The sequence below is a fragment of the Acartia tonsa genome, chromosome 10 (assembly GCF_053477335.1).
Source record: "Acartia tonsa isolate MP-2025a chromosome 10, ASM5347733v1, whole genome shotgun sequence".
Lineage (NCBI taxonomy): Eukaryota > Metazoa > Arthropoda > Copepoda > Calanoida > Acartiidae > Acartia > Acartia tonsa.
In genome coordinates, this window is record NC_137269.1 from 48,714,484 (window position 1) to 48,726,993 (window position 12,510).

General features: G+C 33.6%; 1 protein-coding gene across 1 annotated transcript in view; it reads left to right on the plus strand.

Moving 5' to 3' along the window:
- LOC145330229 (uncharacterized) overlaps positions 1-12,510 on the plus strand; it is a 158,196-nt gene that overhangs the window by 123,914 nt on the left and 21,772 nt on the right. The window lies entirely within an intron of this gene.

Genomic DNA, 12,510 nt, shown 5'->3' on the forward strand with positions numbered 1-12,510 from the left:
ATTGTGCAACCTTTCTATTGGGTCATTGAAAATCAACCAATGGTGTCGCTTATAATAACACAGCCAAGAAGAAGAAAATAATTTAGATGCAGACGAAAGAGGTCTTTGAAAAAGGAAGGGAGTTAGTTGTCTGTATATACATCTATACTATAGATCTATAATTTACAATCTTTCCTGTATGGCTTCCAAACCGATTAATATCCTCTGGATTAGAACCGGTTCTCTGTCATACTGAAATACCATATGTAGCATCTTATTTTAGACAATTTTCCCCGGGGTTACCAAAACTGGATTTAATCTAATAGTTTTCATTTTTTTTACGCGGAAAGCTGTCTATAGTATGATAACTAACACATATTGGAGATCCTGCCTTGAAGCTTGTTAATATCGGATGGGGGGGGGGGGGGGTAATCTAACCTTCATTCTTCAATCCCTCCCTCCGTGGCAAAACTAAAACGTGAAGAACACAAAACTTTGTTAAAACTTCATCATTGCATTGAAATTTTCTGTTGGACAAAAACTTCATTTCTATCATGTTAAAGATAGAATAGTTATTATAGACAGCCAATGCACAGGCTAAAATAACCATGTCAGGCCAGTATATATTTTAATTGACCAATGGTAGGCCGGTATGATGTTATTTTTATAGGCACTATAAGCTGCTTCTGACTAAAATAGTCATAAATTTACTACTTATATTTAACTGTAAACAACAGTTGAATAGATTTTTTTGATATTATAAAATGATGCATGTATACATATTTGAAAATTTGAAGCTGTTGTTTAAACTGGAATAACATTATTTATGCATTGAAAATTTCAGCTTCATTTTTCTTCCTTTCCTGTTCATACTTTACACTAAGAGAGCCATGGATTTTGGTATATTAGAGTACAAAAACAATCAGAAGTACATTAAATGAAACCCTTTTCTAATTCAAGTTACTGATATTACCAGATATGTTTTATATGTTATATGTTAGGCCCTTTTTTATAAAAAAAAACCTTTCTATAAATAGGTTTGAAAATGTTTGTTTGTTCTACCGCTGGAATGTTGTGATCTTTGTTAATATGTGATCAGGTTTTTGTAATTAAACATAATAAGTTCAGTGGGTCCAGTATTATACATTTTACAAATTTGCTGCACATGGGCATATAAATTTATACTTATATAAAAGTAACTGGATGTCTATCTGTCTGACTGTTTCAACCAAAGAATTCCGCTAACCGCCGAACCAATATGGTTATCCTTTACTATGTAGGTCCTGGGAAAGTTGTAGCTATTTTGGAATAGGGTTTCGCTACCACCCCTAGAAAAAATATAGGGGCGTAGCCGCTAGTATATATAGAGAGAGACAAACTAATGATGCAAAAGACTTCTTGGGGGAAGAAATAGTCGAAGAAAATGCCTTGAAACTTAAGGAAATGCGTTGTTAGGAAATGAAAAAATATGTCTACTAAGATATATAAGTTGGAAAGAATTTTAATGTTAGAGGGAGATTTAAAATCTGCATTAAAATTAAAGGATTTTTTATAAAAACAAATTTTTGTATAATTCAATCCGCCTATCCTATTGGTCAAAATTAATTAACTTAAATTGTATTTCCGCTTTTAGATAAAGAATTATACAAAAAACGAATTTTATAAAAAAAATCTTTAAAATTTGATGAAGATTTCAAATTTCCAACTTATATATCTTAATGTCTACTTTACAGTCTTAAAGACATTTCTGACACTTAGTGCTATCAGAAAAGAAAATATCAAATAAGATTTTGGCCTTTATGGGTATAATCCTCTTTAATATCTAGAGCATTTTATAATATATCACAGTAACTAATATATTATAATTATATTATTAATATGTCAATTTTTACTTTTTAAAATAAATTAAATTTTTACTGCCCTTGAATTTAAAAACAAATGAGGTATCCGAAAAACAAGAAAAAACTGAGGCTACAATAAAATATAAATTGAACACAATACATTTGAAATATGTGCACTTTAAACAGATTCAGAATAGAGGACTATGATAACATCAGGGATCTAAAGGGATAAGACAATTAATTAATGCCCATCCTCAATGATGATACACAAGATTAACCCTTCTGTAGATAACAATTAGTGGTTGAAACGTTTAGACACGACACTCAACTTAAAATAAACCAACCAATCAAAATTCAAGTCCCCAAAGTTTTAGAGCCAACGAATAAGAAAATATCAATATAAACTTTGGGGACTAGTGTAAAAATTAGAGCTGAATTTGATGCATTTTATAGTTAAAATCAAGGCCCGGCAGCTACGCGGCTCCAAATGCTAAGCCCAGGTTAGAACTGTACATAAAAATTAGTTAATAGTTAACTATCACATCGTTTTATAGACAGCTTTTCACGGATATAAAAATGAAAAATTATGAAATTTAAATCCTGAGAGGTCATATGAGAGAACGTGGCAACTCTCTTATTATACATCTATTCTAATATATCTATTGTATAATCTTTGTGAACCCAAGTAATGGTACTTTTTCCCTGTTGTAAAGATAAACAAACATGAAGATGGTTAAAGTCCCTCCACAGATTATGACGTCATACGATAGAATAGCCAATGAGAGGCCAGTATTCCACACTGCAATTGTCCAATGGTAAAATTTTGCTGACCACTCATTGGTTATTCTAACGTATGACGTCATAATCTGTGGAGGGACTTTTAACATCTTCAACAAACATATTTCCTTATTTTTATTAGCCAAGCTACTTTATAAACACCCCATGTGTTTTTCATTTTTCTTTAGTTCTATTCTTAACATGTTGTTCTCCCTAAAATTAGCCAAAAACCTTCATGGGAGCTGTATGAAGCTTTCAAAACTGAAGAACTGAATTGTAATGCAATAACTTAACGTAATATTGGCTAAATAAGCCTTACTTCTTTATACATACTAGCGGCTTCGCCCCTAGCCTCTAGGGGCTTTGCCCCAAGAGGTAAATAAAATAAAAAATATAAAAAATTGGAGCTGCCCCAGTATCAATTTCAAAATTTTCGGGAAAAAAAATGGCAGTTGCCCCAGTAGACGGACGGACGGACAGACAGACATCAAGCTACTTTGTATTATAGATTAGTAGCGATTGCGCCCCTAGCATCTAAGGGCTCTGTATTCTAAGGGGTAGGGGGGAGGAAGAAATATAGCGAAGAGCCATCAAGACTCAAATGAATAGCCTGAAACCTTTCCGGGACCTATGCCTAAAATAGTGAACTCAATCAATTCAAAAGTTATTGAAATCTTAAGCTTCAGACAAAAATTAAGCTTTCTACTTTATATATTTAGATAGGATTTAAAATATTGGTAATTTATTTGAGCAAATAAACCAACTAATAACCATTTTCCAACGTTTTTTTTTCAAAAAAAAAAGCTCTGCTGCCTTTTTACATTATGTACCTTGTTGTATAAAATATAGTTTAATGCATTTTTTCCCTGTTTTTTTTTCTCTGTGCGCTGCTCAATTTTGCACTTTTTTCTCTACATTTAACTTGAATCATTTTTTGAATAATAAGATGTATAATTCTACTCCTTTTCAAATTTACATTTTTTTGACATATTAAAGAAATGAATAATTTGAGTACAAGTGTAAAATTAGTTTCATTGGTTAAATTACTCTAAGAAAAATAAATATCCAGACAACTACCTGGATCCAGTGGTAAGGCCCTTTTTCGTCTGCTATCAAATTGATTGCTTGCTGCACTCAATTCAGCTGTGTTAATATTTCCGATGCTATTGGCTAATATTCAAAGACCCAATCAAAAGCCGACATAGAGTCCACGGGGTGGGGACATACATTTATTTAACCCCTCCTCTCTATTGTTTTAACCTAATATTTACACTAGCGGCTTCGCATTTAATTTTTTTTTTATTTTAAATATCTAATATGAGAAATAATTTGTCTATGGTCAATTAGCTGTTAAATTAATGTCTCTACGCAGCGCCACTTCGATTTTATTGTGATTTCTCTTGGGAGGGTAGTGGTTCCCTCCCCCAAAATAGTTATAAACTTTCCCAGGACCTATGAGAATCTACCCTGTTAAGAAGAACCCGATCGGTTAGCGAGTTAGAGAGATCCTTTGGTACAGACACACAGATACACAGACAGACAAACATCCTGTTACTTTAGTATAAGGATTTACATACCTCATTTTGTATAAGTTTTATGGCCATTTTTATGTTAAAATTTTATTTTTCTTAAATGTATAAAAAAATTAGGCTAAGAATTTTAGGATTTTAATCTAATGCTAAAAACATACATACCTGAATAAAACAGATTCAAATTAAAATTTTACACATTTTTATACTTTTACAGTAGAATTAGAGGGAGGAGACATTGGGGTATTACACCAGTCCCCAATTTTTATAATAACATTTTCTTATTCGTTGGCTTAACAACTTCAGGGGCTTTATTTGAATTTTGATTAGTTGGTTCATTAAGTTTAGTTTTAAACGTTTCAACCTTTAATTGTAATCTACAGAATGGGTAATTTTGTACATCATCATTGGGGATGTACATCAATTTATCTGCTATTGTCTTATCCCTTTACATCACTATTGTTTTCTTTCATCAATTTTTTAAACCCCTCATTTTACCCCCTGAATTTTTAAAAATTAACCTCTACAAACCTTTTAATCCCCCCCCCTCCTTAAAAAAGCTTGGACGTTATTAACCGAATACCTCTACTAAACTAAATAACATATCTAGGACAATAATTAATTTCATTTAAAATTAAATTGTTGTATTTACAAATGTAGTTTATACCTATTTTCATATTTTTTTCTCGCAAAATTTATTCTATAGGCCTTAGATTCAATTACAAGAAAAGATTTAGAGGGAGAGTTTTATTTAAACTCTAATAATACCAGGAAGGCAGGGGATATTCAAATTACCAGTGCCCAAAATTTTCGACCAAATTTTGGTAAGTATATTAATTTAGCATGTTGTATAAATTTGTAGCAGTAAAATTAATAGAAAAATTAATTTTTATTTATATTTTTTATGGACTTTATTCTTGTTTTAAAATATGTCACACCCACAATATTCTCATTTTCTGTTTAGCAGCGCAGCTACCCTATCTATATTGTGTCTGTTTGTCTGACCGTATGTCCCATACCGTCACTTGTTTAATTACCTTTATTTAAAATCAGGGATCTAAAGGGATAAGACAATCACCGATAAATTTATGTACTTCCCCCCCAATGATGATACAATAAGATTGATTATCCCTTCTTTAGATTGTGGTTAGTGGTTCAAACGTTTTGACACGCTACTTTATGAATCAACCAATCAAAACCCAATAAAAGTCCCCAAAGTTGTTAAAGACAACGTTATTAAAAAACTTTGTGGACTAGTGTAATAAACAGCCAATTGTCTTCCCTCATCCTGGTTTAAATACATTAACACACACACACACACACGGACACACACACACACACACACACATACACACACACATACACACACACACATACACACACACACACACACACACACACACACACACACACACACACACACACACACACACACACACACACACAAGTATACACCAACAACCTTACAGGCCAGTACAGATTATAACTATTTCTTCAATTTTGTCATTAAAGTATAGTATAAGAAGATAGTTTATTATAGAATTTTTTGTCTGTTATTGCTGCGCTTCTTAAAATCCCCACATAGCAACAGTTGGATCCATTTTTGACGTCTTTAGTTATAACACAGTGTTAAGCCGAGATTCGAACCAATAACCCCCCTAACAATGAGTGGATGCGCTACGTGTTGAGCCACGGTCGCGAGTTCTTACAAAAAGTTTGTCCTTGTTGTTTTATTAAGAGGTAATATATCTTCTTCCCATGACATTTTCTTCAAATTGCATCATTTTTTATCATTTTTTCCTAGTATGGTTTCGAAACCGATTAATATCCGCTGGATTAGAACCGGTTCTCAGCCATACTGAAAAATCATGTAGAGTATCGTATTATATCCAGTTTTCTACGCTTATAAAAAAGTGCAATCATAATATTAAAACCAGATTTGTTAGGCCGTACCTTCGGCATCTCGGAGCTAGCAAAACTGGGTTTAATCTCATAATTTTACATTTTATATCCGCGGAAACCTGTTTTTGATACGATGCGATAAATAACTATTATTTTATACCACACAAATTCGTGGGCAACGTAAATCTGAGTTTTTGGAAAATTTAAAATATCAAGAATCTAATGGGATGAGACAATGGCCAATAAACTTATGATCCCTAATGATGACACACAAAATTACCCCTTCTATATAAGCTATATGTAACTCTACCCTCAGGGCAACGACCCTGTCCAAATTTAGTAGTGGGTCTTTGAAAAAGCTAGTAGAGTCAGAAATATAAACGCAGCCAAATCCCTACACAAGAACAAAAATCAATTTGCTAGCAGACAAAAAGGGTCTCTGTTATTTTGGGTAGTTAGTTGTCTCGATTATACATTTACAATTATAAATTTATTAGTATAAAAACCAAAAGCCATTTTTCGTTTGTTAAGTAACTTTATTATTTTTATGCTTCTTAGATACAAAATTAATCTTATTATATTTAATTTTAACTTATGTATAAACTAGCGGCTACGTCCCTAGAGGCCTCTAGTGGCACTTTAAATGTTTTTTTTTGTTTTTTTTTGTTTTTTTTTTAATATGTCTATAGTGCGTTTGACGTTTATGTTTGCGTTGAACTCTCTTTCTAAAATCAAGAAACGTAAAAAAAATTCGATTTTTTGTGATTTATCTTGGCAGGGTGGTGGTACCCTCCCCCAAAATAGTTAAAAACCTTCCCGGGACCTATGATAATATACCCTGTAAAGAAGAACCCGATCGGTTCAGCGGTTAGCGAGATCCTTCGGTACAGACAAACAGAAAGACAAACATCCTGTTACTTTAGTATCAGGATTGCTAGATATAGGGAACAAGCATGAAAACATTGCACTAGAAATTCATGTAAGGAAAAACAATCACAATTAATTTTAGAGAAGATGTTTAGTTGATAAATGTGCAATCAATAATACAAAGTAGAATGATTTCTGTCTGTCTGTCTGTCCGTCCGTCCGTCTGTCTGTCTGTCCGTCCGTCCCTTAAGATCTCGGTAACCACTGAACCGATCAAATTCTACTCTTCTGGGAATATACCTACTGGTCCTGTGGTGGTTTTAGGCTATTTTCTAGGGGGGTGGGACATCCCCAACCCCCAAAAAAACAAAAAATCCCCCCCCTATTTTTTTTTTTGTATAAGATTTCCTTGGTCCTTTTACATATTTCGCAAAAAAAAAATTTATCACCTCCTGGGGCAAAGCCCCTAGAGGCTAGGGGCGAAGCCGCTAGTAATTCTATAAAGAATCACGAAACCTTTCTGAAAAATTTATAAAAGATATTTTCAATGTGTATTATGCATAACGACAGACTGACAGACAAAGTAAGTTGATGCTCATTAATACAGGGAATCTTCACCAAAAATTTCAGCCGTCTATCTTCATTACATTCCGAGAAAATAGTATTCCCCCCATAGAGTTGAGGACGGACTGACTTACAGGCGAAATGAATTATAGAGTAGCTTCGCTACTAAAAAGAATTGTAATTAAATTATAAAAATGCGTATAAAGTTTAAGACAGTATAAAACTTACTGTTTAAAGTTACAGAGGAGAAAGGGGACAATGGGCTCTTTATTACACTAGTCCCCAAAGTTTTATAATAACGTTTTCTTATTCGTTTGATTAACCACTTTGGGGACACTTTAGAGAATTTGGATTGGTTGGTTCATTAGATTGAATGTCCAAACGCTTCCACCATTAATTGTAATCTACAGAAAGGGTGATTATGAGTATCATCAATCAATCGGCCATTGTCTTATCCCTTTAGATCCCTGAAAAAGTTAACATTGTTAATAAAGTATAAAAGTTTTGTGTGTCTACGGGCTATGTTCTTCATGCAGAGGGCAGGGATCTAAAGGGATACGACAATAGCCAACAAATTGATGTACATCCCTTATGCTGATACACAAAATTAGATAAGAATTAGTGGTTGGAACGTTTAGACACTCAACTTAATGAGCCAATCAATCAAAAACCATTTAAAAATCCCCAAAAAAAAATTTAAGCGCACGAATAAGAAATCATTATTAATGTTAGGGTTGGACCCCACCCGATCTTGGGGCTAACCCCTAGAGGCTAGGGACAAATACACTAATACCATAAAAAGCATTTAGTTGACATTTTTAACAGAGAGGGAGGGGACAAAGAGCTGTTTATTACACTTGTTCCCAAAGTTTAATTATAACGCTTTCTTATTCGTTGGCTTAATAACTTTTGGGACTTTTAATGAATTTTGACAGGTTGATTCATTAAGTTGAGTGTCCAAACGTTTCACCAATTACAGAAGAGTGAATTTTGTGTAACATTGTTGGGGATTTACATCAATTTACATCATTGTCTTATCCCTCTAACATTTTAACGTTTCAGGTTTGATTAATTTCACATAAAACATTTCATGATTACAAAAATTTTGAATGTTTTAACCAGCCCCTGGTCTTGTTCAAAGTTTTGCAGCACAAGAATTCTCAGAAACTATTTTTTTAAATCCAATGTTTTAAACCCAGGTCTCGGCAGTCGCAGCCATATTAATTTGCCGTATTTTGTTCATTATTATTTATTTTAGTTAGAATTAACCAAAGAATTTGGAATTAATTTGGATGTACATTTGTCAGAATTGATTACAGGAGCTGTAAATTCTGCCCCCGCCCTAGGGACCTTTTTCGTCTGCTAGCAAACTGTTTTCTCGTATTCATTCGAATCCGGAGGATAGGAACAGGTTCTCATCCATACGATTAAAAAAACTATTATTGTGTAGCGACTTGCTGCGTTAGTATTTACGACACTATTGGCTGATATTCAAAGACCCATGAAAAAGTTGTTGTAGGGTCCACGGCCGGTGGGGACATACAGTTATTTAGCCAATTCCCCCTCAATTTTTTTTTACGCTAATGTCCAAAACAATATTGATTTTTTTTTTGTTAATGTCATAGCAAAATAAAAGAAAACTAAAAAGCAACTGTTTTAATTCAGGCCTCCATCTTTCATATTTTTAACAATTACAACATAGTTTTTAATTTTTAAGTTTGGAGACTTTTATGGAATTTTGAATAGTTGGTCTATTAAGTTGATTGTTCAAAAGTTTCAACCATCAATTATAACCTACAAAAGTGATAATTTTGTATATTATCATTGGGGAAGTTCATCAATTTATCGGCCATTGTCTTATCCCTTTAGATCCCTGCCTTTTTTACAGTGGCGGCGGCAGCCGCGTCCTGTTTAAATATTTAATTTTGTTTACTCTGCTAATCTTGTGAATTCCATTCTTGACTCTGTGCTACAAGTACGTATTTACTTTACTCTTTTTAAAAAGCGAAGCTTTTCTACAATTAGGGTCGGTCCTTACGTCCGTCTGGAACTGTTAGCTAATTTCGTTTTATTTAAGCAGGTTAGAATTGTCTTATCGATTTAAAACTTTGAATGATGATTCCTATAACAGTTAGGTACGATTTAGAAAGCTTAGCAACTCTATAATCGTTACCAGAATGTCCGTACGTCCATTTAAACCTGTTGATTTTTTTTACTTTTTTAACAACAAATTTTTATGTGATCTCATTATCCGATTGATCTGATTTTTGGTATACTGATTCCTAGGACAACAAAGTACAATATTATAAGCGAAGCAACTCTATAATCAAGTCCTAAAAATGTAAGTATGTCCATAAACATTATTCTGATAAAAATATAAAAAAGATAAGCAATAATAGTTATTTATCGCATCGTATTATAGACAGTTTTGCTCGGATATCAACATTAAAAATGATGAAGTCACGGGCTAAAAATAACTTATATTGATTTTATGATTTCTGCTCTTTTGTAGCGCCTTGGCTGTGTTAATATTAAATAGGGTTGGGCCGGATATCCGGTCATTTTCAATATCCGGCCGGATATTGGATATGAAAACTATTCGGTTACATGATATCCGGCTAATTTTTTACGCCGGATATCCGGCCGGATATCCGGTAAATTGCCGGATATCAAACGTTGGCCAGATATCCGGCCGGAACCTGATATCCGGCATTATAAATCAGCCGGATATCCGGTATCCGGTATCCGGCCAAAAAACTATCCGGCCCAACCCTAATATTCAAATACACAATTGGAAGTCAGCACAGGGTCCACGGGTTGGGGACATTCAATTATTCAACCCATTCCCCTTCTATTGTTTCATTCTAATGACAAAAGAACACTAATAAGGATTCTATTAAATTGTTATTATGTTATTGCTGCGCTACGCATGAAAATGATTATCATTGTTATGAAGATAAAGTCAAAACAAAATAAAAAATTTATGTTTTTAAAATAATTTTTGTTTGCTAACGGATTGTGCCAGACAGAAAGTAAATTAGGAATACAAGGATAGAGCAATCCTTATTATAAAGTAACAGGATCTCTGCTTGTCTGTCCGTCCGTCCGTCTGTCCCTTAAGATCTCGGTAACCACTGAGCTGATCGGATTCTACTCTTCAGACAATATACCTACTGGTCCTGTAATGGTGTGAGGGCACCTCCATTTTTTTTAATTACCTCTTATAATGAAGTAATAGGATCTCTATGTGTCTGTCCCGAAGAATCTTGCTAACCGCTGAACTGATATGGTTCTCCTTTACAGTGTAGATTCTCAAAGGTCCCGGGATTATAGCATTTTTTTCATACAAGGGTGCTGAAACTTTTTCTTTTTAAAACTTTAATATAAAGTGGAATGTGGGTGACTTCCCCCCAACTTCATGAGTTACTGGATGCCTCAAGAGGCCTAGCCGCATCCAGAATATAAAGTATTTTTTCAACAAATTGAAATAAGGATAAATTCAAAATTTCTATATTAATTGATTTAAAATAAAATTTAGGATTTTTTCAAAATTAGCATCTAGGGTCTCTGTATTCGAAGAGGCAGAAAGAGTTACAAAAATAGCTTGAAACCATCCCAAGATTTAATTCTGAAGATAAAATAGCCTTAAAACCATGACAGGAACCATGTGAAGCTTACCTAAAATAGAAAATAGTAGTTATTGAGATATAAAGCTTCAGACAAAAAAAAAAACTCGAAAGCACATATTTATCCCCTATTCCTGTATTTTATATAAGCTTTTAAAAGAAAGACTAAACATTAAAGTCTGGAATAGTTATTTCTCGCATCGTATTATAAACAGCTTTCCGCGGATATAGAATGTACAATCATAAGATTAAAACCAGTTTTTTTTAGCCCCGAGGTGCCGAAGGCATCGGCCAAAAAAACTGGTTTTATTCTTATGATTGTACATTTTTATATTCGTAGAAAGCTGGATATAATACGATGCTAGACATAGTTTTTTCGTATGGATGAGAACCGGTTCCTATCCACCGGATTTGAATAAATATGAGAAAAATTTTATAAGAATAATTTTAGTCTTTAATAAATATAAAGATTATTTCATTATTTCCAGACTTGCTAAAAAAAACAAGGATAACAACATGCATAAAACCAAGAAGCTCTGAATTTAACAAATGAACAGGAGTTAGTGTGGTAGGGGTGAAGCGTTTCAACCCTACAACGCGAGTTCGATTCAAAAGAGCCCCTAGCCTTAAGGATTCTATCAATAAAGTACTACAAGTAGTTACTGTTTAAAAGATATATTTGAACTGAATGCATATACAACAAAGTTACTAGTTTATATACAAAATAGATTATAAATGTGTTAGGTAGAAAAAGGGTGTGGGGGAGATGGGGAGAAGCCCCATCCAGGTGAGCAGTAGAGTGGTAGGCTCCCGTAGGGGGTAAGGTAGACGTCTCCCGGAAAAGGGTAGGTTGCTGGGGGCATGAAGGGGAGAGGGGCAGCGCCCCTCCCATTATCAGCGGTGTCCAAGTTGACCGCCGTCTCTGATGTGTAGACAATGGCCAGAAAGGGGCTGGGCAGAATTGTGATAAGCTGGGATTAGCGTCGGGGTGTTATTTGGTAAACACGGAGCATCGCATACTCTGGAAAAGGCTTGTATGATGCCGCCTACCACATTAGTATTAAAATTTAATCAGCAAATTATTAATTTTAAGTTAAAAACAAAGTAAACTTATTGCAAAACTGCTTAAATACAAGATTCTGTTTAAGGACATACTTATAATTTTATGACTTGAATATAGAAATTGTTTTCTGAAAATATTGTACCTTATTATTATAGGAATCAACAAATCCGGTAAATAGGACACTAAAATCATACAAAAAAAAGGGTTTTCAAAAAAGTAACAAACAATTTGTCTTAAATAGACGTACGGACATTCTGGTAAAGATTATAGAGTTAAATCTAACATGGTCGCACATATTATAATTATAGAAAAGCTTTTAACAACAGTTTTAGGTTATGTACATCTTCTGAAAGTACAATCAA